Raw genomic sequence first — 18215 nt, 5'->3', positions numbered from 1 at the left:
TCTCTCTCTCTCTCTCTCTCTCTCTCTCTCTCTCTCTCTCTCTCTCTCTCTCTCTCTCTCTCTCTCTCTCTCTCTCTCTCTCTCTCTCTCTCTCTCTCTCTCTCTCTCTCTCTCTCTCTCTCTCTCTCTCTCTCTCTCTCTCTCTCTCTCTCTCTCTCTCTCTCTCTCTCTCTCTCTCTCTCTGTCTCCTGCTATGATGTATTTATTTGTTGCCGTGGCGCCACAAACCCAGGTAGTTTGAAATGCGTGTTGATCAATTGAGGTCGACCCTAGTAACTTGCGGTAACCAGCAGAGCCACAGGCGGGAGAAAGGCTCTTTAGAAGCTAAATAGTCGCACACGACTAGTTGGTATGTTTCCACTGATGTGTGAGAGCAGTGTCGAGCAGTCCCAAATGGCATCCTATTCCCTATGTAGTGCACTACCTTTGACCAGAGCCCTTTTCCCTATGTAGTGCACTCTGAGGACAGAGTGACCTATCTCGGCGGCCCTCGACAGTAATCACGTTACGAGAAGGCTTAACAAACGTCCAACTTCAAAGCTGTGTTCAATGATCTTAATGTTGGGTGTGTTGCTGGGTTTGTGTGCCTGCATACAGTGTGCGTTGTCATTTATGTGCTGCCTGTGTGCACCATTACGTTACACTGCCTCTCCTGTCCAACATTGAGGCTCTCTGTTGGATAGGCAGCAGGTATAGAAGCACATTGCTTGCCTATATGCATAGCTATAGATGGAGACGTAAGATAAACAACTAGAAGAAGCGTAATTTATAAAAAATGCTTTGACATTTAGTTTTTAGAGGCACACACTGTGCGAATCCTAATTATACACACTGAATCCAATGAGATATTTCTCATTACAATCAAAACAATAGCAGATTAAGTGACAATTCTGTGTGGCCTGGGAGGACTAGTGGTCAGTGTTGGCGTGGGTTCGATTCCGACCCACTGCCTATGTTACACTCTTCTCCTATCTCTTCTCTGGCCAATAAAGAATACACAAATCACACTCCATGAACAAATGTAAACATGGCATAAAGGCAAGTGTGCAAGATATGACCCTGTAATCATTATATGCTGTCCATATGTGTATACATTTTTAATATCAATGTAATGACGTGATTGTTTGCAGAGGTGTAAAGTACTTAAGTAGTACTTTCAAATATTTTTTACTTAAGTTGTTTTTTGGGTATCTGTACTTTACTTTACTATTTACATTTGACAACTTTTACTTTTACTTCACTACATCCCTGAAAAAAATGTACTTTTTACTCCATGCATTTTCCCTGACCCCCAAAAGTACTAGTTACATTCTGAATGTTTAGAAGGACAGGAATATGGTCCAATTCACACACTTATCAAGAGAACGTCCCTGGTCATCCTGTCTCTGATCTGGTGGACTCACTAAACACAAATGCTTTGTTTGTAAATAATGGTCTGAGTGTTGGAGTGTGCCCCTGGCTATCCAAACATTTTAAAAACAAGAACATGATGCTGTCTGCTTTGCTTAATATAAGGAATTAGATATTATTTATACTTTTACTTTTGATACTTAAGCATATTTTAGCAATTAAAATGTACTTTTGATACTATATGTAATGCCAAATACTTTTTAAAAAGTAGGATTTTACCGGGTGACTTTCACATTTACTTGAGTCATTTTCTATTAAAGTATCTTTACTTTTATTCAAGTATGTTAATTGGATACTTTTTCCACCAATGATTGTTGGTTTTAAATGATCTCTTGTTTTTGCTCTTTTTTAGGAGACGTTCATGAATCCAATTCTGACTCACCAGTGAGCTGAAGGTGTTGAAGTCTCTCTACTGCTGTAAGTGTTAAGTCTATTCTAATTTCTACTCTGTAAGACATTATCTTAAAGGGATAGTTCACTTGATTTAAGTTAAGCTTATTCTGGATGTTGCTAAATAACCAGGTAAAGAATTTAAAAACTGTTTGGAGGAATTGACAATGCCTTAGGGAAGTCGGGGGAAAAAGCAGATGCTTTCCCTTTAAAGCATGGGATTTCTTGGTGCATATGTTATGCCACAAAGGAATGCACCTGTCTTGTATAAATGGTCATGTCAGTGGCGCACACTCCTTTTTATTTCTGCGTGTTGTCACGTTTCAGGTGAACAAACTGTACCTGACTTTGCACGTGTCCGTTAGTTTGCCTTCGTCGTTCACATACAGAGTGCTTTTGATAGCTTCCCCGTATGGATCTGGACCACCACTCTGGTCAGGGTGTTTCTCTGTATTCACTCAATAGGAGCTTTCAGTGTGGCGTAGAAAGGCCTCTTTTAAAGACACACAGGCAGGCACCACTCCAGAAACCTGTCAGCGCTACATTACAGTAGGCTTTTAATGGACTTTCTCCCTGTCTACATTACAGTAGGCTTTTAATGGACTTTCTCCCTGTCTACGCTACAGTAGGCTTTTAATGGACTTTCTCCCTGTCTACATTACAGTAGGCTTTTAATGGACTTTCTCCCTGTCTACGTTACAGTAGACTTTTAATGGACATTCTCCCTGTCTACGCTACAGTAGGCTTTTAATGGACATTCTCCCTGTCTACGCTACAGTAGGCTTTTAATGGACATTCTCCCTGTCTACGCTACAGTAGGCTTTTAATGGACATTCTCCCTGTCTACGCTACAGTAGGCTTTTAATGGACTTTCTCCCTGTCTACGTTACAGTAGGCTTTTAATGGACTTTCTCCCTGTCTACGCTACAGTATCCCTTTTAATGGGCTTTCTCCCTGTCTACGTTACAGTAGGCTTTTAATGGACTTTCTCCTTGTATACGTTACAGTATCCCTTTTAATGGGCTTTCTCTCTTTTCGTAATTAAGTCAAAATTTTGGACACACCTACTCATTCAAGGGTTTTTCTTGATTTTGTACTATTTTCTACATTGTAGAATAATAGTGAAGACATCAAAACTATGAAATAACACATATGGAATGATGTAGTAACCAAAAAGTGTTAAATAAATCAGTATATATTCTTCAAAGTAGCCACCCTTTGCCTTGATGACAGTTTTGCACACTCTTGGCATTCTCTCAACCAGCTTCATGAGGTAGTCTCTTGGAATGCATTTAAATTAACAGGTGTGCCTTGTTAAAAGTTAATTTGTGGATTTTTTGGCAAGATCAGCTCAAATAAGCAAAGAGAAATGACAGTCCATCATTACTTTAAGACATAAAGGTCAGTCACAAAAACCATCAAGCACTATGATGAAACTGCATCTCATGAGGACCACCATAGGAAAGGAAGACCCAGAGTTACCTCTGCTGCAGAGGATAATTTCATTAGAGTTTACTCTACCTCAGATTGCAGCTCAAATAAAGTAACAGACACATCTCAACATCAACTGTTCAGAGGAGACCGTGTGAATCAGGCCTTCATGGTTGTATTGCTGCAAAGCCCAAATTAAGCTGTCAATATTGAAGTCCTATAGATTTAAATGGTTTTACCAAGAGAAATATATGAAATGTAGAGCTGGGAGAAATGAAAGAAAAGTGCCATATGGTTCATCCCAGTTTTAAAGTAATAATAGTTGTCTTCTTTGTGGCCCTGGTGCCATGTCAGAGGGGAAGGAACTTTTCGCTATATGTCATCAGTTAGCTGATCCTCATTGGAGTGTTCGTGGCACGAAGTATGTTGTTGTGCTCGCTGCCATGTCAATACTCATCATCATGGTCATTATCATCACTGTTGTCATTACCGTCGTCGTCATCCTTATTGTCATTAATGTCATTAATGTCATAATTGTCGTTATCATCATCATAGTCATCATCATCATCATAGCAGTCATCATAGCCATCATCATCAGCATTACCATCTTCATCACCATCATCACCGTCATCATTGTCATTATCATCACCATAATCATGCTCTTCATCATCTTCATCGTCATCTTCAACATCAACAATCCTCAATGATGACTGACAGCCTTCAAACATCTTTCCTTGCCTCGCTCGCCCCTCTCATCTTCTCAGATGACTTCAGATGCACTGTATCACATTACACATGTCACGCAGTGGCATATGTCACATTACACATATCAAATAAAATGTTATTTGTCGCATACACATATTTAGCAGATGTTATTGCGGGTGTAGAAAAATGCAATATATATATATATATACTGTACTTATATATAAACTGGGTGATTTGAGCCCTGAATGCTGATTGGCTGACAGCCATGGTATATCAGACCGTATACCACGGGTATGACAAGAAAATGTATTGTTACTGCTCTAATTATGTTGGTAATAAGTTTATAATAGAAATAAGGCACCTCGGGGGTTGCGTCGTGCATAAGAACAGCCGTTAGCCGTGGTATATTGGCCATATACCACACCCCCGAGGTGCCTTATTGCTGTAACGATCGTCTTCAGGAGAAAGAGAGGAGGACCAAAATGCAGCGTGATGATTATCCATTTTTAATGGGATACTTAAACAACAAACAAAAACAATGAACCGACAAAAAAGAACGAAGACGAAACAGTCCCGTAACGTGAATACCAACACAGGAACACTGGAAACAGGAACAATCACCCACACCCCACAATACAAAACAGGCTACCTAAATATGGTTCCCAATCAGAGACAATGACTAACACCTGCCTCTGATTGAGAACCATATCAGGCCAAACACATAGAAACAGGCAAACTAGACATACAACATAGAATGCCCACTCATATCACACCCTGACCAAACAAAACATAGAAACAAACAATGCAAACTATGGTCAGTGTGACAATTGCTTAAATATATGATGGCATGGACAGTATGTGGATAGAATATGTGGTATATCTGAAGAATCCATAGGATAGAATAGTATATGTACAGCAATATTTAAATAGGATAGTCCTTGACTAGAATACAGTATATACATATAAAGTGGGTAAAACAGTAAACATTATTAAAGTGACCAGTGATTCCATGTCTATGTACATAGGGCAGCAGCCTCTAAGGTGCAGGGTAGAGTAACCGGGTGGTAGCCGTCTAGTGACAGTGACTAAAGTTCAGGGCAGGGTAGAGTAACCGGGTGGTAGCCGTCTAGTGACAGAGACTAAAGTTCAGGGCAGGGTAGAGTAACTGGGTGGTAGCCGTCTAGTGACAGTGACTAAAGTTCAGGGCAGGGTAGAGTAACCGGGTGGTAGCCGGCTAGTGACAGTTACGGAGTTCAGGGCAGGGAACTGGGCAGAGCCCGGCTATTGGTGACTATTTAACAGTCCGATGGCCTTGAGATAGACGCTGTTTTTCAGTCTCTCGGTCCAAGCTATGATGCACCTGTACTCACCTGGCCTTCTAGATGGTAGCGGGTGAACAGGCTGTGGCTCGGGTGGCTGAGGTCCTTGATGATCTTTTTGGCCTTCCTGTGACACCGGGTGCTGTAGATGTCCTGTAGGGTAGGCAGTGTGCCCCCGGTGATGCTTTGGGCAGACCGCACCACCCTCTGAAGAGCCCTGCAGTTGCAGGCGGTACAGTTGCCGTACCAGCCTCTTGAGGTTGAAGAGGCGCTGTTGTTCCTTTTTCACCTAACTGTCTATGTGAGTGTGGAATTTCAGATTGTCATTGATGTGTACGCCGAGGAACTTTAAGCTTTTCACCTCCTCCAGTGTGGCCCTGTCGATGTGGATGGGGTCGTGCTTCCTCTGCTGTCTCCTGAAGTCCATGATCAGCTCCTTCGTTGTTGGCGTTGAGGGAGAGGTTATTTTCTTGGCACCACTCCGCCAGGGCCCTCACCTCCTCCCTGTAGGCTGTCTCATTGATGTTGGTAATCAGGCACTGTTGTGTCGTCAGCAAACTTGAGGATTGAGTTTGAGGATTGAGTTGAGGATTGAGTTTGAGACGTGCGTGGCCACACAGTCATGGGTGAACAGGGAGTACAGGAGGGGGATGAGCACGCACCCTTGTGGGGCCCATGTGTTGAGGATCACCGTAGTAGAGGTGTTGTTGGGGGTGGCCCATCAGGAAGTGCAGGACCCATTTGCACAGGGCAGGGTTCAGACCCAGGGCCCCGAGCTTAATGATATGAGCTTGGAAGGTACTCACCCAGTGGCATATGTCACCTTCCGCATATCACCCTGTGGCATATGTCACATATCTCCTTAAGGGGAGACTCAGACTTAAGAAATGTACTGTAGGGAATGTGTTTGTGTCACTCCTCTGTAGAATACATAATGCCCATTATATGATCTGTACCAAGCACAGGCAGTGGCTGTCAAAACACAAAGGCAGGAGATTGTATTTGTTTTTGTGAAATGCTCTTTCCATTCGGTTAGTGCAGTGTTTCTCCTACCATTGTATGACAGTTATTTTGATGTCAGAGGGCCTATGTTGCTTTGGGGGCCTTCGCCCCCCCCCCTGAAAATTATGCTAGGGAGAAGTGTGTGTGTGTGTGTGTGTGCGCGTGTGTGTGCACGTGCACACGTTTAACTTACTTTCACCAAAATGCCAGGTAACAACTGGTGTCTCCTGAAGCCGACATACTTCTAAAGGCTACCATTAAGAAATGCCATCAGAGCAGCCACCACTCAGGTTAATAATTGCTTCTGGTTTTAACTGAGGGGGTGAAAGGTCAGGATCAAACACACCTGTTCTTTTCCAAGCCACAGAGGCTGGCCACCCTCCGCGGTAAAGTTTCCCTAGGTACAGATGTAGGATCAACGTCCCTTCCCTCGATCTTAACCATAAACATTAGTAGGGAAAGTGACCCAATATCAGCGTCTAGTGGAAACTCACTCTAATCCTCACCTGGCCTCTCAGATCTGCCATGGCACCCGTGCTACAAGGTCTCACAGGGCTGTCACTGTCACCACTCTAGGTGTCCATATTGGTAAACGATTCATCATGTCACGCCCTGTTCCGTTTCACCTGTCCTTGTCTCCACCACCTCCAGGTGTCGCCCATCTTCCCCACTTATCCTCTGGGTATTTATACTTGTGTTTTCTGTCTGTCTGTTGCCACTTCGTCTTGTTTGTTCAAGCCTACCAGCGTTTTGTGTCTCAGCGCCTGCTTTTTCCAGTTTCTTTTTTCTCGTCCACCTGGTTTTTGACCCCTGCCTGTCCTGACCCTGAGCCTGCCTGCCATCCTGTACCTTGGCCTCTACTCTGGATTATCGACCCCTACCTGCCTTGACCTGTCGTTTGCCTGCCCCGGGTTGTTACATTAAACATTGTTACTTCACATAGTCTGCACTTGGGTCTTAACTTTCTGATACATCATCTCCCTGGCTCACTGCCATTGAAAGGATGTCTATGTCCTAAATGGCACCCTATGCCCTTTGCAAAATGTGAAATGTTTTTATTTTATATTGGATAAAAGCAGAGACTCAGAGCTACAAAATGGTACATCATACACTGCATTTTTGAGGAACAGTGGCAAAGTTATTCTGCTTTAAAAGTTGATGAACTTGTAAACTCACTTTTGAGAAAATGGCCTTTGAATGTTTTGGTATCTCGTGAAGAGCTCTTCTTTGTCTACACCCATTCAGCATCGTTCACACCCTCTTAAGCTTTAGCCCCACCCATCTCGTTTTGCTCTCGGATCGTTCAGAGCGCACACTTGACGCTCTGGCCGATGATTTGTTTACCACTTGATAATATGAAAACAGCCTAACCAGCTCTGCTAGCAACAATTTCATTACTCGTTTTTGCAGACGTTTACTGACACCGGCCATATTCAACAGGTGTTGTACGCTTTAGCTTAAGACATGCTAAACAATTAACTTAGCTAGGTAAACACGTCACGCAACCAGGTACAATGTTAGCTAGCTAGCATTAGGCTCTAACTAGCAAAGCAAATGGCTCTGGGATACAAATAAAGTCAGCTAGGGAGCCAGCCAGCTAACGTTAGCTATCAGACCAGTGGTTATACCTTTATAATGCCGGTCCTTTCAGACCAGTGGTTATACCTTTATAATGCCAGTCCTTTCAGACCAGTGGTTATACCTTTATAATGCCAGTCCTTTCAGACCAGTGGTTATACCTTTATAATGCCAGTCCTTTCAGACCAGTGGTTATACCTTTATAATGCCGGTCCTTTCAGGTCAGTGGTTATACCTTTATAATGCCAGTCCTTTCAGGTCAGTGGTTATACCTTTATAATGCCGGTCCTTTCAGACCAGTGGTTATACCTTTATAATGCCAGTCCTTTCAGGTCAGTGGTTATACCTTTATAATGCCGGTCCTTTCAGACCAGTGGTTATACCTTTATAATGCCAGTCCTTTCAGGTCAGTGGTTATACCTTTATAATGCCGGTCCTTTCAGACCAGTGGTTATACCTTTATAATGCCGGTCCTTTCAGGTCAGTGGTTATACCTTTATAATGCCAGTCCTTTCAGGTCAGTGGTTATACCTTTATAATGCCGGTCCTTTCAGACCAGTGGTTATACCTTTATAATGCCAGTCCTTTCAGGTCAGTGGTTATACCTTTATAATGCCGGTCCTTTCAGACCAGTGGTTATACCTTTATAATGCCTGTCCTTTCAGACCAGTGGTTATACCTTTATAATGCCAGTCCTTTCAGACCAGTGGTTATACCTTTATAATGCCAGTCCTTTCAGGTCAGTGGTTATACCTTTATAATGCCAGTCCTTTCAGGTCAGTGGTTATACCTTTATAATGCCGGTCCTTTCAGACCAGTGGTTATACCTTTATAATGCCGGTCCTTTCAGGTCAGTGGTTATACCTTTATAATGCCAGTCCTTTCAGACCAGTGGTTATACCTTTATAATGCCGGTCCTTTCAGACCAGTGGTTATACCTTTATAATGCCAGTCCTTTCAGGTCAGTGGTTATACCTTTATAATGCCGGTCCTTTCAGACCAGTGGTTATACCTTTATAATGCCAGTCCTTTCAGGTCAGTGGTTATACCTTTATAATGCCAGTCCTTTCAGGTCAGTGGTTATACCTTTATAATGCCGGTCCTTTCAGACCAGTGGTTATACCTTTATAATGCCGGTCCTTTCAGGTCAGTGGTTATACCTTTATAATGCCAGTCCTTTCAGGTCAGTGGTTATACCTTTATAATGCCGGTCCTTTCAGACCAGTGGTTATACCTTTATAATGCCAGTCCTTTCAGGTCAGTGGTTATACCTTTATAATGCCGGTCCTTTCAGACCAGTGGTTATACCTTTATAATGCCTGTCCTTTCAGACCAGTGGTTATACCTTTATAATGCCAGTCCTTTCAGACCAGTGGTTATACCTTTATAATGCCAGTCCTTTCAGGTCAGTGGTTATACCTTTATAATGCCAGTCCTTTCAGGTCAGTGGTTATACCTTTATAATGCCGGTCCTTTCAGACCAGTGGTTATACCTTTATAATGCCAGTCCTTTCAGACCAGTGGTTATACCTTTATAATGCCGGTCCTTTCAGACCAGTGGTTATACCTTTATAATGCCGGTCCTTTCAGGTCAGTGGTTATACCTTTATAATGCCAGTCCTTTCAGACCAGTGGTTATACCTTTATAATGCCGGTCCTTTCAGACCAGTGGTTATACCTTTATAATGCCAGTCCTTTCAGGTCAGTGGTTATACCTTTATAATGCCGGTCCTTTCAGACCAGTGGTTATACCTTTATAATGCCGGTCCTTTCAGGTCAGTGGTTATACCTTTATAATGCCAGTCCTTTCAGACCAGTGGTTATACCTTTATAATGCCGGTCCTTTCAGACCAGTGGTTATACCTTTATAATGCCAGTCCTTTCAGGTCAGTGGTTATACCTTTATAATGCCGGTCCTTTCAGACCAGTGGTTATACCTTTATAATGCCGGTCCTTTCAGACCAGTGGTTATACCTTTATAATGCCGGTCCTTTCAGACCAGTGGTTATACCTTTATAATGCCAGTCCTTTCAGACCAGTGGTTATACCTTTATAATGCCGGTCCTTTCAGACCAGTGGTTATACCTTTATAATGCCGGTCCTTTCAGGTCAGTGGTTATACCTTTATAATGCCGGTCCTTTCAGACCAGTGGTTATACCTTTATAATGCCAGTCCTTTCAGACCAGTGGTTATACCTTTATAATGCCGGTCCTTTCAGACCAGTGGTTATACCTTTATAATGCCAGTCCTTTCAGGTCAGTGGTTATACCTTTATAATGCCGGTCCTTTCAGACCAGTGGTTATACCTTTATAATGCCAGTCCTTTCAGGTCAGTGGTTATACCTTTATTTATTGCCCTTTTTCTCCCCAATTTCATGATATCCAATTGGTAGTTACAGTCTTGTCCCCATACCACCCTGCATACCACTGCTTGCTTGCTTCTGAAGCTAAGCAGGGTTGGTCAGTCCCTGGATGGGAAACCAAATGCTGCTGGAAGTGGTGTTGGAGGGCCAGTAGGAGGCACTCTTTCTTCTGGTCTAAAAAAAATATCCCAATGCCCCAGGCCAGTGATTGGGAACACTGCCCTGTGTAGGGTGCCGTCTTTCGGATGGGACGTTAAATGGGTGTCCCGACTCTCTGCGGTCATTAAAGATCCCATGGCACTTATCGTAAGAGTAGGGGTGTCAACCCCAGTGTCCTGGCTAAATTTCCAAACTGGCCATCAAACCATCCCGGTCACCTGATAATCGCAGTTTACAATTGGCTCATTCCTCCCCCTCCTCTCCCCTGTAACTATTCCCCAGGTCGTTGCTGTAAATGAGAATGTGTTCTCAGTCAACTTACCCGGTAAAATAACAGATAAATAACAAATAAAAATCACTGCAACTCCCGTATGGACTTGGGAGAGGCGAAGGTAGAGAGCCATGCGTCCTCCAAAACACGGAGCTGCACTGCTTCTTGACACACTGCTCACTTAACCCGGAAGCCAGCCGCACCAATGTGTCGGAGGAAACATCGTACAACCGGCGACTGTGTCAGTGTGCATGTGACCGGCCTGCCACAGGAGTTGCTAGAGTGCGATGTGACAAGGACATCCCGGCCGGCAGTGGTGTAAAGTACAAAATACTTGAAAGTACTACTTAAGTAGTTTTTTGGGGTATCTTTACTTTACTAATTATATTTTTGACAACTTTTACTTCACTACATTCCTAAAGAAAATATTGTACTTTTTACTCCATACATTTTCCCTGACACCGAAAAGTACTCTTTACATGACGAATGCTTAGCAGAACAGGAAAATGGTCCAATTCACACACCTATCAAGAGAACACATGGTCATCCCTACTGCCTCTGATCTGGCAGACTCACTAAATATAAATGCATCGTTTGTAAATGATACATTTTTAAAACAAGAAAATGGTGCCATCTGCTTTCCTTAATATAAGGAATTTGAAATGATTTGAATTTGAAATGAGCAATTACATTTACTTATGATACTTAAGTATATTTAGAACCAAATACTATTAGACTTTTACTCAAGTAGTATTGGCCGGCCGGCCAAACCCTCCCATTACCTGGACGATGCTGGGCCAATTGTGTGTTGCCTCATGGGTCCCCCGGTCGCGGCCGGCTGCGACACAGCTCGGGAACGAACCCGGATCTGTAGTGATGCCTCAAGCACTGCAGTGCCTTAGACTGCTGCGTCACTCGGGAGGATCTAGATCAGTCGTTATGCCTATATAATGCCGATCCTTTCAGATCAGTGGTTATCAAATCAAATCAAATCAAATCTAATTTATTTATATAGCCCTTCGTACATCAGCTGATATCTCAAAGTGCTGTACAGAAACCCAGCCTAAAACCCCAAACAGCAAGCAATGCAGGTGTAGAAGCACGGTGGCTAGGAAAAACTCCCTAGAAAGGCCAATACCTAGGAAGAAACCTAGAGAGGAACCAGGCTATGTGGGGTGGCCAGTCCTCTTCTGGCTGTGCCGGGTGGAGATTATAACAGAACATGGCCAAGATGTTCAATGTTCATAAATGACCAGCATGGTCGAATAATAATAAGGCAGAACAGTTGAAACTAGAGCAGCAGCACAGTCAGGTGGAAGTTGAAACTGGAGCAGCAGCATGGCCAGGTAGACTGGGGACAGCAAGGAGTCATCATGTCAGGTAGTCCTGGGGCATGGTCCTAGGGCTCAGGTCAGTTGAAACTGGAACAGCAGCATGGCCAGGTGGACTGGGGACAGCAAGGAGTCATCATGTCAGGTAGTCCTGGGGCATGGTCCTAGGGCTCAGGTCCTCCGAGAGAGAGAAAGAAAGAGAGAAGGAGAGAATTAGAGAACGCACACTTAGATTCACACAGGACACCGAATAGGACAGGAGAAGTACTCCAGATATAACAAACTGACCCCAGCCCCCCGACACATAAACTACTGCAGCATAAATACTGGAGGCTGAGACAGGAGGGGTCAGGAGACACTGTGGCCCCATCCGAGTACACCCCCGGACAGGGCCAAACAGGAAGGATATAACCCCACCCACTTTGCCAAAGCACAGCCCCCACACCACTAGAGGCCTTATGCCTTTATAATCAGACCTTAACCCTGGTACGGCAACTGCACTGCCCGCAACTGCAGGCCTCTCCAGAGGGTGGTGCAGCACATTACCGTGGGTATACTGCCTGCCCTCCAGGACATCCTGTGTCGCACCCGGTGTCATAAGAAGGTCAAGGAGATCATCAAGGACCTCAGCCACCCCGCGCCATGGCCTGTTCACCCTCCCATTATCTACAGTATGTGTGAGTGTGTGGGAAGAGTCCAGTGTGTGTGCATAGAGTCAAAAAGGGTCTTATGGCTTGGGTGTAGAAGCTGTTCAGGAGCCTTTTGGTCCCAGACTTAGCGCTCCGGTACGGTAGCAGAGAGAACAGTCTATGATTTGTGTGGCTGGAGTCTTTGACAATTGTAGGCCCATCCTCTGACACCGCCTGGTATAGAGGTTCTGGATGGCAGGGAGTTTGGCCCCAGTGATGTACTGGGCCATACGCACTACCTTTTGTATCGGCTTGTGGTCGGATGCCGAGCAGTTGCCAAACCAGAAGGCCAAGGAGATCATCAAGGACCTCAGCCAACCGAGCCACGGCCTGCTCTCAATGGTGCAGCTGTATAACGTTTTGAGGATCTGAGGATCTATGCCAAAATAGTTTCAGACTCCTGAGATAGAAGATGCATTGTCGTGCCCTGTTCACAACTGTGTTGCTGTGTTTGGACTATGATGGGTCCTTAGTGATGTAGACACTAAGGAACTAGAAGCTTTCAACCCGCTCCACTAGAGCCATGTCGATGTGAATGGGATTGGCACTCCATTTCCTGTAGTCCACGATCAGCTCCTTAGTCTTGCTGACGTTGAGGGAGAGGTTGTTTTCCTGGCACCAAATTGCCAGGTCTCTGACCTCCTCCCTATAGGCTGCCTCATTGTCGTCAGTGATCAGGCTTACCACTGTCGTGTCATTGGCAAACTTGACGATAGTGTTGGAGTCGTGCATGGCCACGCAGTCGTGGGTGAACAGGGAGTACAGGAGGGGACTAAGCACACAGCCCTGAGGCACCCCAGTGTTGGGGTTCAGCGTGGCAGATGTGTTGTTGTCACCTGGGGGTGTCCCGTCAGGATGTCCAAGATCTAGTGTCAGAGGGAGGTGTTCAGTCCCAGGGACCTTAGCTTAGTGATTAGCTTGGAGGGCACTATGGTGTTGAACGCTGCTGAGCTGAAGCCAATGAACAACATTCTCATATACACGTAGATGTTCCCTTTGCCCAGTTGGGCAAGGGCAGTGTGGAGTGCAACAGAGATTGCATCATCTGTGGATCTGTTTAGGCGGTATGGAAATTGGAGTGGGTCCAGAGTTTCTGGGATGATGATGTTGATGTGAGCCATGACCAGCCTCTCAAAGCATTTCTTGTCTACAGATGTGAGTGCTACGATGCAGTAGTCATTTAGTCTGGTCACCTTGGCGTTCTTGGGCACAAGGACTATGCTTGAAATATGTAGGTATTACAGACTGGGTCAGGGCGAGGTTGTGAAGGTTAGTGAATACAGTGTAGTCATTGCATGCTATGAATATGAGACCAATACTTAAATTTTTACTAGTTTAAAACACATGGAGTATAAGTGAATTTGTCCAAATACTTTTGGTCCCCTAAAATGTACAAAAAGTGCTGTAATTTCTAAACGGTTCACTCGATATGGATGAACATAACCTAAAATTAAAGCTGACAGTTTGCACTTTAACCTCATAGTCATTGTGTTATTTAAAATCCAAAGTGCTGGAGTACAGAGCCGAAAGAGCAAATCGTGTCACTGTCCCAATACCTTTGGAGCTCACCGTATTTATATTCCAGTCTCTGGTCTGGAAGCTAATTTCCTGCAATTCTATCCATTTTGCTATGGGTTTTTGTACTATGTATATAAATACTGTATTCTTGACATAGCTCATTCTAATATTTCTACTACTGTACACATGGTATGTTAGTTACACTGTTTATACACACCGAATATGTTTAATATGCTGGATTCTTGTACATATCATTCCTAGTATATCTTGTGTAAAATCATCCGGTTTATATACGTATAGATTGCATTTGGATTACTGTTACAGTGCTATTTGGGTTGTTAATTGGATTCGTTATGACATTCCTTAATTACATTTTTTTTGTATAATTTGTGTACTTGTTTGACATTGTATTGCATTGTTAGGAGCTAGTAACATAAGCATTTAGCTGCACCTGCTATTACATCTGCTAAACTGTGTACACAACCAATAAACTTTGTTTTGGTAACAAAAAACATCTAAATGATGACGTTGAGTCAATGTGTAAAATAGATTGGATTTGCAAGAAGTCATCAACGTAGGGGAATTTATTTCACCCAACTTTTAATCTAAATACAATCTCCAATACATGGTGCCATTTTTGATTGGTTTCCCGTTGAATTCACATTAGTTGACAACTCAACCACATGTTAATAAAAACTAGACATTGAACTGACGTCTGTGCCCACTGGGATGTCGCAAGACACATACTTTACAAAGTGCAGGAGAAGGAGCATCCTCCATATCCTCGAAGGTCATCTGGGTTGTGTCCATTATGAATCAAACAGAAGGAAACAGGGAGGAACTACTAGGACTTAAGCAATGCAGACTTTTCCTTGGCAAAAGGTCTGGTAATCATAGTGCAGGGAGTGATGACCTCTTTCAAAGCCATGACTAAGTCCCCCTGATCAGTGACTGTGTGGAACCGTCAATCCCTTAATCGTCGCCTTTGTTCTTTGTCGAAGTCAATTAACCATATGGATATACAGTATACATGGAGACTGTGATCCGAGGAAAAGTGTGTGTGTGCGAGCATGTGTGGTGCGTGTGTGTGTGGTGCGGTGGTGTCTGTGCTTGTTTGGTGTGTGTGTGTGTTCCCTTGTGTGCTTTCGTGTGTGTGTGCGTGTGTGTGTGTGCGTGCGTGTGTGTGTGTGTGCCTGTGTGTGTGCCTGTGTGTGTGTGCCTGTGTGTGTGTGCCTGTGTACCTGTGTGTGTGTGTGCCTGTGTGTGTGTGAGTGTGTGGGCAGGCACCCTAGTGTAACTATGAACCAGCCATGGTCTTATATCACTGTCAAGAGTGAAGTGTGTAACTAACAGTGGTCTAATGAATTTAACCTCCAACAGGATCAGAGTAGATTAAGAACAGGAAGGTTGACAAGGCAAATAGGCTCTCTCTTTCTTCTTCGGCCCCTCTCTTCAACACAATGGAGTTTCCACCTACTAAATTTAAACTTAACTAGTTGAACTTAAGCCCCTTAATCGGTAAGTAATCCTTGCACTATTCTAATAGTTCTCTGAAATTTCACCTGACCTGTGGACCAATATCGTCTTAAAGAGTAAACAACATGTTGACTGACAGAAAGAAAGAATATAGGGAAAGAGAGAGAAGGAGAGGGAGAGAAAGAATATAGGGAAAGAGAGAGAAGGAGAGGGAGAGAAAGAATATAGGGAAAGAGGGAGAGGGAGAATGAGAGGGAGAGGGAGAGGGAGAGTAAGAATATAGGGAAAGAGGGAGAGGGAGAGAAAGAATATAGGGAAAGAGTGAGAGGGAGAGAAAGAATATAGGGAAAGAGTGAGAGGGAGATAAAGAATATAGGGAAAGAGAGAAATAGGAGGAGAGAGAGAGAAATATAGGAGAGAGAGAGAAATAAAGAGTCATCAATGGTTGGATTTGGACTTTGTAGCTGTTGGAAAGTCCCAGTTTGACATCCTCCTCACCTGTGTAGTGTGCAAATGCACTGTAACATGTCAAATAGATGGGACAAGTGAAATTCTAATATGCAGAGAGATTTATGTTGTCATCTTTGAAGTTTGGAATACACATGGTACACACGGTACACACTGTACACACTGTACACACAGTACACACTGTACACACTGTACACACAGTACACACTGTACACACTGTACCCACGGTACACACTGTACACACGGTACACACTGTACACACGGTACACACTACACACTGTACACACGGTACACACTGTACACACTGTACACACAGTACACACACTACACACTGTACACACAGTACACACAGTACACACGGTACACACTGTACACACGTTACACACTACACACTGTACACACGGTACACACACTACACTCTGTACACACGGTACACACTGTACACACTGTACACACGGTACACACTGTACACACGGTACACACGATACACACTGTACACACTGTACACACGTTACACACTACACACTGTACACACTACACACGGTACACACGGTACACACGTTACACACTACACACTGTACACACTACACACTGTACACACTGTACACACTACACACTGTACACACTACACACTGTACACGTTACACACTGTACACACGGTACACACTGTACACACTGTACACACTACACACTGTACACACTACACACTGTACACACTGTACACACTACACACTGTACACACTACACACTGTACACACTACACCCTGTACACACTACACAATGTACACACTACACACGGTACACACGATACACACGGTACACACTACACACTGTACACACGTTACACACTGTACACACTACACACTGTACACACTGTACACACTGTACACACTGTACACACTACACACTGTACACACTGTACACACGGTACACACGGTACACACTGTACACACTACACACTGCACACACTACACACACTACACACTGTACACACTACACACGGTACACACTGTACACACTACACACTGTACACACTACACACTGTACACACTGTACACACGGTACACACTGTACACACGGTACACACACTACACACTGTACACACGGTACACACACTACACACTGTACACACGGTACACACTGTACACACGGTACACACGGTACACACTGTACACACTGTACACACGGTACACACTGTACACACGGTACACACACTACACACTGTACACACGGTACACACTGTACACACTGCACACACGGTACACACTGTACACACGGTACACACGGTACACACTGTACACATGGTACACACTGTACACACGGTACACACTGTACACACTGTACACACGGTACACACTGTACACACAGTACACACGGTACACACTGCACACACTGTACACACTGTACACACGGTACACACTGTATACATGGTACACACTGTACACACTGTACACACGGTACACACTGTACACATGGTACACACTGTACACACTGTACACACGGTACACACTGTACACATGGTACACCCGGTACACACTGTACACACTGTACACACTGTACACACGGTACACACTGTACACATGGTACACACGGTACACACTGTACACATGGTACACACTGTACACACTGTACACACTGTACACATGGTACACACTGTACACACTACACACTGTACACACGGTACACACTACACACTGTACACACTACACACGGTACACAAGGTACACCCAATTGTGAGCTGCAGTATCAGATCTCCTGTTTATTTGAAAGGTAAAGTTTACTCACAGCGTAGTGGGGGCAGATATCCACTGTCTCTCACTGTCTCCCACTATATTCCACTATATTCACTGTCCCCCACTGTCTCCCACTATATACTGTCTCGCTCTGTCTCCCACTGTTTCCCACTATCTCGTTCTGTCCCCCACTGTCTCCCACTATCTCGCTCTGTCTCCCACTATATTCACTGTCTCGCTCTGTCTCCCACTATATTCACTGTCTCCCACTGTCTCGTTCTGTCTCCCACTGTTTCCCACTGTCTCTACTGTCTCCAACTGTTTCCCACTGTCTCGCTCTGTCTCCCACTATATTCACTGTCTCCCACAGT

The 18215-nt window shown here is 44.2% G+C and overlaps 1 protein-coding gene across 4 annotated transcripts in view; it reads left to right on the top strand.

Annotated features, from left to right (window-relative positions):
* Window positions 1–18215, top strand: part of LOC109897717 (transcription factor SOX-6) — a 174748-nt gene that overhangs the window by 22832 nt on the left and 133701 nt on the right. For all 4 annotated transcript variants that reach the window (XM_031833047.1, XM_031833044.1, XM_031833045.1 and 1 more), the window contains one exon: window positions 1763–1827. The gene's annotated coding sequence lies outside the window, so the exon portion shown is untranslated. The remainder of the gene's footprint in view (window positions 1–1762; window positions 1828–18215) is intronic.

Source organism: Oncorhynchus kisutch, linkage group LG10 (assembly GCF_002021735.2).
Source record: "Oncorhynchus kisutch isolate 150728-3 linkage group LG10, Okis_V2, whole genome shotgun sequence".
Lineage (NCBI taxonomy): Eukaryota > Metazoa > Chordata > Actinopteri > Salmoniformes > Salmonidae > Oncorhynchus > Oncorhynchus kisutch.
The sequence above is the reverse complement of the archived record's forward strand: the minus strand, read 5'-3'. Positions and strand labels throughout refer to the sequence as shown.